The sequence below is a fragment of the Crocuta crocuta genome, unplaced genomic scaffold (assembly GCF_008692635.1).
Source record: "Crocuta crocuta isolate KB4526 unplaced genomic scaffold, BGI_CrCroc_1.0 scaffold30, whole genome shotgun sequence".
NCBI lineage: Eukaryota > Metazoa > Chordata > Mammalia > Carnivora > Hyaenidae > Crocuta > Crocuta crocuta.
The window spans coordinates 10,425,463-10,436,466 of record NW_027528345.1 but is presented as its reverse complement, the minus strand read 5'-3'; the positions used below and the strand labels follow the sequence as shown (position 1 = coordinate 10,436,466).

At 42.7% G+C, this 11,004-nt stretch overlaps 1 protein-coding gene across 5 annotated transcripts in view; it reads left to right on the top strand.

The window, feature by feature from the left end:
* Nucleotides 1-4,403: 4,403 nt before the first annotated feature.
* The window catches only part of RACGAP1 (Rac GTPase activating protein 1), a 28,595-nt gene continuing 21,994 nt past the window's right edge, over nt 4,404-11,004 (top strand). For 2 of the 5 annotated variants that reach the window (XM_077753347.1, XM_077753343.1), the window contains exon 1: nt 4,404-4,496. The gene's annotated coding sequence lies outside the window, so the exon portion shown is untranslated. Of the gene's footprint in view, nt 4,523-11,004 lie in introns of all 5 variants that reach the window. The other 3 variants (XM_077753344.1, XM_077753345.1, XM_077753346.1) reach the window with 3 other exon arrangements.

Genomic DNA, 11,004 nt, shown 5'->3' with positions numbered 1-11,004 from the left:
AGGTGATCCCCCTCCCCCTCGGGCTGCGAGGGCGGCGCGTCCCGGTGCTCACGCATCCCGACGGCGCGTTAGGAGGGTGAGGCCCTTTCACAGCCATTACCTCGCTGGCACCGCAGAACCACCCGGCGAGTGAGCGAGTGAGACTCGGGAAGCAGGAGATTAAATAACCAAGCCCAGATCTCGCCTGTAATAAGTGGCATAGCCGGGAATCAAACCCATGCTTTCTGGCACCAGCTTTCACGCTTTTCCCACAAGAGGTGCAACCCCAGATGCCTCCCTAACCAGAGAGCTACCTACAGTTAGGGAAGAAAAGGGCTTAAGACAACCCAGCCTCCCCCGCCACACACACATACCCTCACCTTTTCTGTGCCTTCTTCTCACCGGGCTGGTGCAGCAGGAAAGGTGCTTGAGTGGAACTGGGGTGGAGGGGGTGGGGGGAATGGTGGTGGTGCCTTGGGTGGAGGGAGGCATAGGCGGGCAGACAGTGTTTTCAACCCTCATGGCTACCACCATCCACTGAACTCACTTCTGCTCACTTAGATGCCCGTTAGAGCTGCAAAAGCAAGAGAATACGGCAGTAAATTAGAGGAATACAATCTCTTGTTCTCTGGGAGTTTATAGTTTAGTAGGGAAAATAAGGAATATTTCCTGAGCACTTTCTGTGTGCCATGTACTATGCTAGGTGCCTTACATGGTATCTCATTTATTCCTCCAAACAACTCTAAGTAGGTACTATTATGATTTCCATTTATAGACAAGTGAGCAAAGGCACAGATGACTTGTGAACAGCCATGTAACTGGTAACTAGGAGAATCAGGAAGATGTACAAATGAGGTGACATGTATGAAAGGTGGTGGGGGGGGAGCAGGGTGCTAGGGGAGCTTCTAGCAAACGTGCTGCTCCACGCCTCGGAGACTTTCCTGAAACAGGTAAATCTCTCTCTCTTTTTAAGTTTATTTATTTTTGAGAGAGAAAGAGAGAGAGAGAGAACACAAGCTGGGGAGGGGCAGATAGAGAGAGGGAGACAGAATCCGATGCAGGCTCCAGGCTCTGAGTTGTCAGCACACAGCCCAATGCCATGAACCATGAGATCATGACCTGAGCCGAAGACAGACGCTCAACAGAATGAGCCTCCCAGATGCCCCTGAAACAGGCAAAACTTAAGCCTAAGTTTTTAAGCTGCCCTTGTAGGGTGCATAGAACTTAGCCAGGTGAAAAGGCAGTGGAGATATGGAGGAAGAAGTGCAAATAAGTGCTAGGACGGTCAGGAAGTGCAGCTCCGGAAGCAAGCCTGGCCTGTTTAGGGAGCCTTGGTAGGGATTTTGGTCTTTACTGAGGAGGTTGAAATCATTGATGATTTCAAATGAGACAGAGACATGATTAGAGTTGCATTAAAAAAATGTTTATTTATTCATTTTGAGAGAGAAAGCACGGGTGATGGAGAGGCAGAGAAAGAGAGAAAGGGAGAGAATCCCAAGGCTGTCAGCACAGAGCCTGACTCAGGGCTCATTCTCATGAACCGTGAGATCATGACCTGAGTGGAAACCAAGAGTCAGATGTTTAACTGACTGAGCCACCCAGATGCCCCTAGAGTTACATTTTTACAAGATCACTCAGGGTGTAAGGAATGTAAGTGAGGGGTAAACAATTTCACTGGTGGCTAAGACTACTGAATTGGACTAGGGCGGTGATGATAGAAAGGAAAAAAGTGTGCACACACAAGAGATGCTTAAGGGTTGCGCTCGGTAATTGGATAAGGGATGAAAGGGAGAGGGAGAACGCTGAGTGGTTTTACACCCCCTTCTCTTTTTCCAATCATTAGGTCCAATCATTTAATAAATGCACTTCATTTCATGAATATCTTTCCCATCTGTCCCTCCTTTCCATCCCTTACTGACACTGGCCTAATTCAGCTCATGTCTTCTCTCCCTAATGATACAGGAGGAGTCTTTGTACCTTCAGATTTTTCCCTCTCCAGACAATCGTCCATGCCAGCTGAGCATATGACCCATGTAAAATGCAAACCTAGTCAAAGTCAGTCTCAACCCCATTGTTTTGTCATTGTGTCTATTTCAGGACAAGTCCAATCCCTTCTTAGTCTGGTCTCTACATATTTTGCTAGCTGCTTCTTCCCCTCCTCAGGCTAAAGCTGCCAAGAAGGCATCACACCCACTGAACCCTCATCACCTGCATGTCGAGGGAAATGTTCCTTCACAGCCGTAAACCTTCATAAATTGTTTGCTTGTGTATTTATTAAAAATACACATGACTCATTCCTGAGACGTCACAGGACCCTCCCATTGCGAGGAATGTGCCACCCCCTTCTATCTGGTAAATTCCTATTCACGTTTCAAGTACTAGCTCAGATATCAAGTCTCTGTAGGCTTTTCTAACACTCCCACTCCCCAGATAGGATTAACTGTTTCCTCCTCTGTACTTCTAAAGCACTTTAAACATATTGTGCCCATACTTATTGTATGATAGATATCTAAGGTGGCACCGACTAATGCAATCAATGAGTGCTCCTGACATTAAAGGGTTGTGGAGACGATTAAGTGGGAAAATACATGTATGGTCAATATTTTCTTTCTTCATATCTTCCTTAATAATATTCATAACAGGGGCATCTGGGAGGCTCATTCGGTTGAGGGTCCGACTTCGGCTCAGGTTATGATTTAGTAGTTCGTGAATTCAAGCCCCATGTCGGGCTCTGTGCTGACAGCTCAGAGACTGGATCCTGCTTTGGATTCTGTGTCTCCCTTTCTCTCTGCCCCTCCCTGCTCGTGCTCTTTCTCTCTGTCTCTCAAAAATAAATACACATTAAAAAAACAAAAATAAAATAATATTCATAACAATCTGTATTACAGCTTACAAAGGTTAAGCCTTGATAGTGTTCCACACACTCTTATTTGATCTGGGAATAAACCTGTGAGATAAGAATAGTACTATTATTTCTTTATTTTTTTTTTTAACAGTTTATTTATTGGGGCACCTGGGTGACTCAGTTGGTTAAGCATCTGACTTGGGCTCAGGTCCTCATCTCCTGGTTCATGTGTTAGAGCCCTGCATCAGGCTTTCTGCTGTCACAGCAGAGCCTGCTTCAGATCCTCTGTCCTTTTCTCTCGCTGCCCCTCCTTTGCTGTGCCCTCTCCCTTTCTCTCAAAAATAAATATTTTTTTAAAAAAGAGAGGGTGCGAGTGCATGCATTTGTGTGAGAGAAGAGGAGGGGCATAGAGAGAGAGAGAGGGAGAATTCCAAGCAGGCTCGGTGCTGATAGCACAGAGGCCAAGGTGGCTCATCTCATGAACCTGTGAGATCATGACTTGAGCCGAAATCAAAAGTTGGTGGTTTAACCCACTGAGCCACTGGGCGCACAAGGGTTACACTATTATTTCTGTTTTATAGTTGGAGAACGTGAAGTACCTAAGGGTTAAAAAGTGATAATGAAACTGGTTCTGTGGTACGCCTACTGCACAAAAGGACTCCAAAGGTATTTGTTTAAGTGGAAGTTTTCTGGTTATAAAACCTGTGACCTTTCCATGAAACCACAGTGTTTTTTGTATGTGTTAGCCAGCAGTTTTTCAAATTGCACGTAGCCACTCAATATTGAGTAATCAATTCAGTGACATAGAAACAACCAACATGGAGGCAGGGGTAGGAGGAGAATAGAAAAGTTCAGACTACATCACATTGTAGTAAGGATATGTGGAACTCTGTGATACTTGGTTGTATGAAAAAGCTCTGTGCTTAGCACGATGCCAAGTTCCAAATGGCCGTTTATTGAATGGAATTATAGTACTTTTATTTTGCATTTATTTTTTCACCCTGAGCTGTTTCTTCCATTCTTGGCTACTGGAAAGCAGAGATCGTATCATCTTTATTTTTCCGATAACTAGTAGTGTGCTTGTTACAAATTAGGCGCACTCAATAAACATGTGTCAAATGAAAACCTGGATGAACGCATCAATGAATGAAGGCATTACATAGCTCAATAAATATGGTTACAAATGACTGTTCTATCTTCCAGCATTCTTCCTATTCAACAGCGAGACGGGACACTGCTCAATGGACAATTTCCAAAAGCCCTGTTTCCCTGCTTGGGGAAAACAGAGAGGCTAACCATAATCTGTACTCATAAAGTATCACTTGCCTTTGGTCACACGGTATCCTGAACGGCTTCAGGAAAGGGCTCCGAAGAGAAAAAAACCCCTAAAAACAATCAACGCCCCCGCCCACATGTTGACCTTAGTCAAAATGGCTGCCTTCGGCGTCGTCCTAGCAGTATGCGCATGCTCAGTCCTGGGCCCTCCCACCACCCCGTGGCGCTGCGGCGTGCGCCGCAGCGTAGAGGGACAGCGCGGGAGGAATAAATTTCTCTGTGATTGGTTGGTGCAGGATTTCAAACCCGAGCCGGAGGCGCGTTGCTGCTCTGCCGTTGGGTGAGGCGCGGAGGGAAGTGGAAGGCGGCCCAGGTGGGGCCCGGCGGACCCGGCCAGGTGTGCGCTAGGGGCTGCCCAAACAAGTGCGTCTGACTCTGGGTCTGTGGTAGGAGACCGTCTGGGGTGGTGAGCCGGGGTCACCGCGGCGGTCGGGGAGAAGGCCGGCGCCTACGACCCCTCCGCCGGGTGTCTCCACCGGCCGGGAGGGGCAGCGGTCTGAAGGGGCAGTGGCTGGGAGTGGAGGGTTTCTTTCTCTGCGCTGTGTTTTGCGAAGAGCTGGGGGCCCCTTTTTTGAGTTGATGGCTTGAACTGGGCAAGAACCACCTCCCAAAGAAGTGATTTTCACTTAAATACAGAGTTTGGGAGTAGGTGCGGTAATACTCCCATTCTCTTCGGAGGAGCAAGGGTTTTGGGAATGGAGAAGCCCTGGTGTTTGAGAGGCTGGGGTGGCTTGAAGTGGAGCCTCTCTCCTCTGTGGGCTGCGTGTTATCTAGGTAGGTTGGCGGAGGCAAAGATATCTTGCCCGTCCCATCCTAATTCTCAGCCTTCGGAACAACGAGGTCTTAACTTTTGCAATTTCATGTACGTTTCTCATCTCGTTCGTAGGCAGAGGGAGTGTTAAGCAACGTGGGGTGGGTGAGAAGATAAGCCTTTAAAAAAAAGACGTATCCTTATTCTCTTGAGTGTGTGGGGTGAGCTTTTTGACTTAGTGAAAGTGTTCAGAGAAGGCGCTTTTCCTATATCTTAATCATTCAACAAGTATTTATTCAGTGCATACCATAAGTACAAGACAATCTTATTTAGTCTTAAAGGAGGTTGCACTTTATTTGGGGTGATCGAACTTAAAAGACAGCTGTGGTGAATCTAGTAGGCCTCTACACTGTTGAGTATTCTTAACATTAGTATAGCCCTTTTGGAAAATATTTTGGCAATATTTATCAAGAGCAATAAGAGATTTTTACCCTGCGATATAGTAATCCCAGCCTTGGAAATCTATTCAAAGGAATACAGCCATCTGAAGAAAATAAATGTTCACAGCAATGTTCATTCATTCGATGAATATATATATATATGTATATATATATATTATTTGCCAACTGTCAGGCACTATTCTGGGCACCAGGGACTCAGTGAACAGACAAAAATCTGTGCCTTCTTGGGACTTAAACTACTGGGGAGGCAGACAATAAAAATAAATGAGTTAATATATAAGTATGTTAGATGGAGATAAGTGCTTCAAAGGAAAACAAAGCAGAGAAGTGTAGGAGGGATAGGCAAAAATTGAAAATTGGGATAGTTAGGAAAGACCTCACTGAGAAAATGACATTTGAATAAATCCCTGCAGGAGGTGAAGGAGTAGTCATGCAAGGGGTTACAGGTAGATGTAACTGAAAAACTGGAAATTACCTAAATATCCAAAGAAGAGAATGGTTAAATAATTGCTAATCAACTTTTTGTAACTTAATGGAAACATGATAGAGAAGAGCAAAACACAAAAGTCTGTCAATCTATGATTGCGATGTTATGAAATATGAGTATATAGTGGACAAAGAAAAAGGAGATGCACCTGATTGTTTAGGGTGATGAGGTTTTAATTTGACTATTAGAGAAACACTAATTGTTTTGAACGTAGAATGTTCATAATATGATGCAGTGTTTTATATCTGCCAAATGATCGTGAGAGCTAATAAAGAGACAATTTTGGACCGAAATTGTCAGGGAATACTTTAGTGAATTGGTAAGACTTACACTAGACCTTGAAGAATGAAACTGCAGAATGGGAAGAATCCACAGAATCAGAGAAAAAAAGAAAACTTAGTATATGCTAGACTGGTAATAATTTTCTGAGAAATAATTCAACTCATCTCTTTAGTCTCCATTCATGTTGGACTGAGAACATTCTGTTTACTCTTTCTGCAATTGATTTGCTCCTAAGAACATTTGGTTTCAAGCTATTCCTTCTGCGTGGCAGTTGTGTAGAGGCTTCTGATGCAGTGAGGCAGAAGCTGGACATTTGGGAAAAAGAATTGCTCTGAAATGCTTTCACATGAAAGAATCTTGTAGTATTGAGACTGTCTTAGGGAATGGTTTTCTTTGGCAGGGGAGAACCTGTATTGCTGAATTCTTGGGAATCTCCAGATTTAGTAATGTTTGTGAGAATATTTTTCATTAAAACTCTTTCCTGGAAAACTCAGACAGCCTTCTGTTGCTTTGTCTTACAATATTTAACACCCTTGATGCACCTAAAATGTGATGTATAGGTCTCTTAATAATGTTGTTTCTAGGAGGAAGAAGAGGATAGACTTTTCCCAGAATACTCTGCAGTTAAGATCTGTAATAGTCTGTTATTCTGAAGGACGATGTCTGTCTCTTGGCTGGGTGATTGAAATTAAATTGGGGACTCAAAGCAATCACATCAAGCTGAGACTCTTTCCTGGTGATGTGAAATTGCTCCCTTAGGGATACTCACAGATTGGGAATCTGTAACACAGTGACTTCTCCACCTCTGGGGCTTCTCATCAATAACAGCTGAGATTCTCTAGCACCTTTTTGTTTAAAGTGCTCCACAAACTGATTTCCTTGCTACACACGGGGATCATTTCAGCTTTCCCAAAAGGCAGCTGCCTCTGTAGTGAAAAGTGACAGCTGTTTTACAGCTGCAAAGCAATGTAGTACAATATGACTTTGTTTTTGTTTCCTTTCACATTAGTGTGTCTCCTAGCTATGGAGCTAAATAATAAAGGGGGAGAAATAAAGGAGGATTTGTGTGGGTGAAAATGTGACCCAGCAGGAAAATTAAGACCATTTTTAATTGACATTGAATAGGATGAGTAAATTTTAGCTTTTTGAGTTACAATTTGGCTGAGATATCAGAGTTAGTACTGAGGCAGAAAGATATTTTTGTCATCTATAAATAACTCCTGAGTGTCACTTCTATAGAACGTTAATAAAAATGCATAGTCCCCTAGCATATAAAGAGAAGAGGATTATATTTTGCTAGTGCCGTTTTTGGATTACCCTAAGTAAACCTGTGTTAGAGGGAAAACTATTCTTAAATGCTACAAGCCTCATGTAAAACAGCTTGCTAAAGAGCCTAGACCGGTCAGATTTTTGCTATCTTCCCCATTCTTCTTGGTCTGGGTTCCAGCTATGATTTGGTAATCACTGTGGTAGGATGTAAATGACCATCAGACCAAAGCAAAAAAACAAAAAAAGTCATACCCACTATAATACCATTTATTTTATTTTATTTCTTTTCATTTCATTTCTTGACGTTTATTTAGTTTGAAAGAGAGCAAGAGTGAACTATGAGCAGGCAAGGGAGAGAGGGAGAGAGAGGGAGCATCCCAAGCAGGTTCTGCACTGCCAGGGCAGAGCCATACATAGGGCTTGAACTCATAAACCTTGAGATCATGACCTGAGCCAAAATCTAGAGTTGGATGCTTAATGGACTGAGTCACCCAGGCGCCTTTCTAATGTCTTATATTTTAATAGTAAGGTTCAGTTGATACATTATAAAACTTCTACCTGCATGAATTGATGACATTTTGTGAGGTATATAGGGTACTGTTATTGTTCCCAATTATAGATCAGTCTCAAAATTTGACTTACCCAAAGTTATACCAGTAAATAGAAGAACTAAAATTTTATCCCAAAGCTTTTGTCCAAACCACCCCTTTTTTAACCTGTTCTTTCAGTTTTCGTTTATATTACACATTGATGTTGAGGTAGAATGTAAATTCTTTTGACAGTAGAATCAGTGGTGTGTGTGTGTGTGTGTGCGCGCGTGCCCTGATTTCCATTTACCAAATATTACTTGATTGATTGAACTCTATGCCCAATGTGAGGCTCACACCCACAATCCCAAGATCCAAGAGTCACATCTCTACCAATTAATCCAGCCAGGTGCCCCTATCAAATACTTATTTTTAAATATTGAATGTGTGTGTAATACAGTAGTTCCAAAGGTAAGGTTTCTTCTCTCACATGTACAGTCTACCTGGGACATAGGGTAGAAACAATTTTTTTTTTTTTTTGAGAGAGAGACAGACAGAACCAAGCATGAGTGAGGGAGGGGCAGAAAGAGAGGGAGACACAGAATCTGAATCCGGCTCCAGGCTCAGAGCCTGACAGGGGGCTCAAATGATGCTTAACCAGCTGAGCCACCCCAGGAGCCCTGAAGCATGGTAAAGCTAAATGAGAGTATAAGGTGTGTGATGTCTGAATGCCAGCTGAGCACACACAGTAGCGGGGGATAGGTCAGTTGAAATGAGTGATGATGGCCTGCCAGTGATGAGGGGATGGGTATAAAACATGAGAGAAGAGTCCATGGTTGTTAGAGGGGAGTAACTTAGGGTGATTCTGGGGGTTGGAACTGAGTGAATGATAAAAATAAGGAAACCAAAATTGGGAGTCGAGTGGATAGAGTAGTTGCTAATATACGTGGGGGAAGGATAGAATAAAGTCTCAGAATCAGGCTCCACCTCCAGGGCATCTCCAGCAAACTGAGAGCTGTAGGACTGGACTTAGGAGAGGTGCTGGGTTCAGGAGCAGGTGATCCTCTGGAGAGCTGTAATGACTAACATGAGATAGTGTGAGAAGTTCTCCTAGAGACGGGAGGATTGAATTTTAGGGAATGTCTGGTGTTGAGACGGAAGAACAGAAAAAAATTCATAAATTCTTAATAAAACTCTAAATCTGGAGACTCTGCTGGTCTGGCAGTTAAGGGTTAGCTCTTTGCTTTATAGCAGAGCACTGGGAATTCAGTTAGACAATGATCTCCTGGGTAGCAGGCAGCATGTTTGGAGAATAACGTAGGTCCAGGTGGTTGTAGGAGGTAACACTTAATGTGATCAGGAGACGTCCCCAGGTAGGTTGTCTCTCTCTGTCTTTAGTGTTTTTAGGAATCAGGTTGTGTTTTCAAGAGTACTTCCCCACAACCCCTCACTCTAGGGAGTGGTATGCACAAAGAACATAGGCAAGAAGAATAGTGGGCTAGAGGACCTTGAGAAAATGTGAGGGTTTCTTTTAAAGGGGACAAAGGATCAGGTGGTTGTATTGTCACTTAAAACATCAAACCTTCTGATTTTTTTAAATGTTTTTTATTTATTTCTGAGAGAGAGTGAGAGACAGTGTGAGCAGGGGAGGGTCAGAGAGAGAGGGAGACACAGAATCTGAAACAGGCTCTAGGCTCTGAGATGGCTGTCAGCACAGAGCTCGATGCGGGGCTCCAACCTACGAACCGTGAGATCATAACCTGAGCCGAAGTTGGACGCTGAACCGACTGAGCCACCCAGGCACCCCCTGATTTTTTTTTTTTAAACAACCAGTTTTTAATACTCTAGTTACATCGTGAAATCTTCCTTTTCTGCCTTCTTGGGCAGATAGTCTTCCTATGTACTGAGTTCACTGTCTTATGGCCTCAGAATATATAGATGACTGCTGAGATAATGGAAATCAGTGCCCTGTGTTAAAACTGATCAGTCTCTTCCCGTTTTTTACTGGGGCCAAAGGAAATCCTCATTTGAATAACTACCAAATGTCCTGCTCCTGCTCTGTAGCATTTGAGTATATATGCCTATTTTGTCATACTGTTAAATCATGGGCATCTTCAGGACTTAACAGATCTCGTCCTGTCAGTTTAATGCTATTCTTTTAGTTTTGCTCTTAGTTTAGAGAAATCTTTGTAATAAATTTGTTAGTCTGGTTGCTTAGCAGCTTGCTGTGATTATGTAGCTTGGAACAGATACGTTGCCATTTGAAAATCTTGGTTTCCGGCCCTGATTCAGGTATATGTTGCCTCCAAGCTTAGAACTGAAAGCTTTTTGGCTACTAGAACAATCATCCTTTGAGTACAAATGAATAATTCTGTAGCATTTAATAGAAAATATCTTTATGTTTATCTGTTTTTTTATCTTTTGCAGATTTTTTTTACACCCTGTTCAGCCCTTCTAGCTTATGGTGCAATCTTAAATACATTGTAAAATCAGTAAACCTTCAGAAAAGAGTTCTTAAAATTTTATTTAGATTCATGAAATAAGGACCTGTACTAGAATGTTGAAGGAGTGACTTGGAGAATATAAGAATCCTTTAATGGTATTTCTGAGAACATTCAATTTTCAAATGAAATTTATTTTTTAATTCATTTTCTTGATAATTTCTGTGACATCCAGTTGATGTCTTTTTTTTTTCTTGACTGTTTAATGAAGATCTTATTTCTTCAACGTGTTTCCAGTTAAAATCTATTCAGAACAAAACTGCTGTAAGGACACTGCTTTTTAATGTAATATCAGCAGGTCTTTGGGGGGAAATATGAAGCCTGAAATTCACTATACAGAATACAGTAGCAAATGATTTTTTCCTTTGCCCTTCTAACTGTGAAGGTGGTGTATTGTCTCCTTGATTCCAGAATGTGGTACAACATAATCCTTTGCCTATACTTAGTATAAATTTATTAGACATAGTCCCTGCACACAGTCCAGCAGAGAGCCCTGCATTACAGAAATAATTCTTGTGCTGCTGAGCTGGCGATTTCCTCACTTAATCACTCGTGTGACGTCATCTG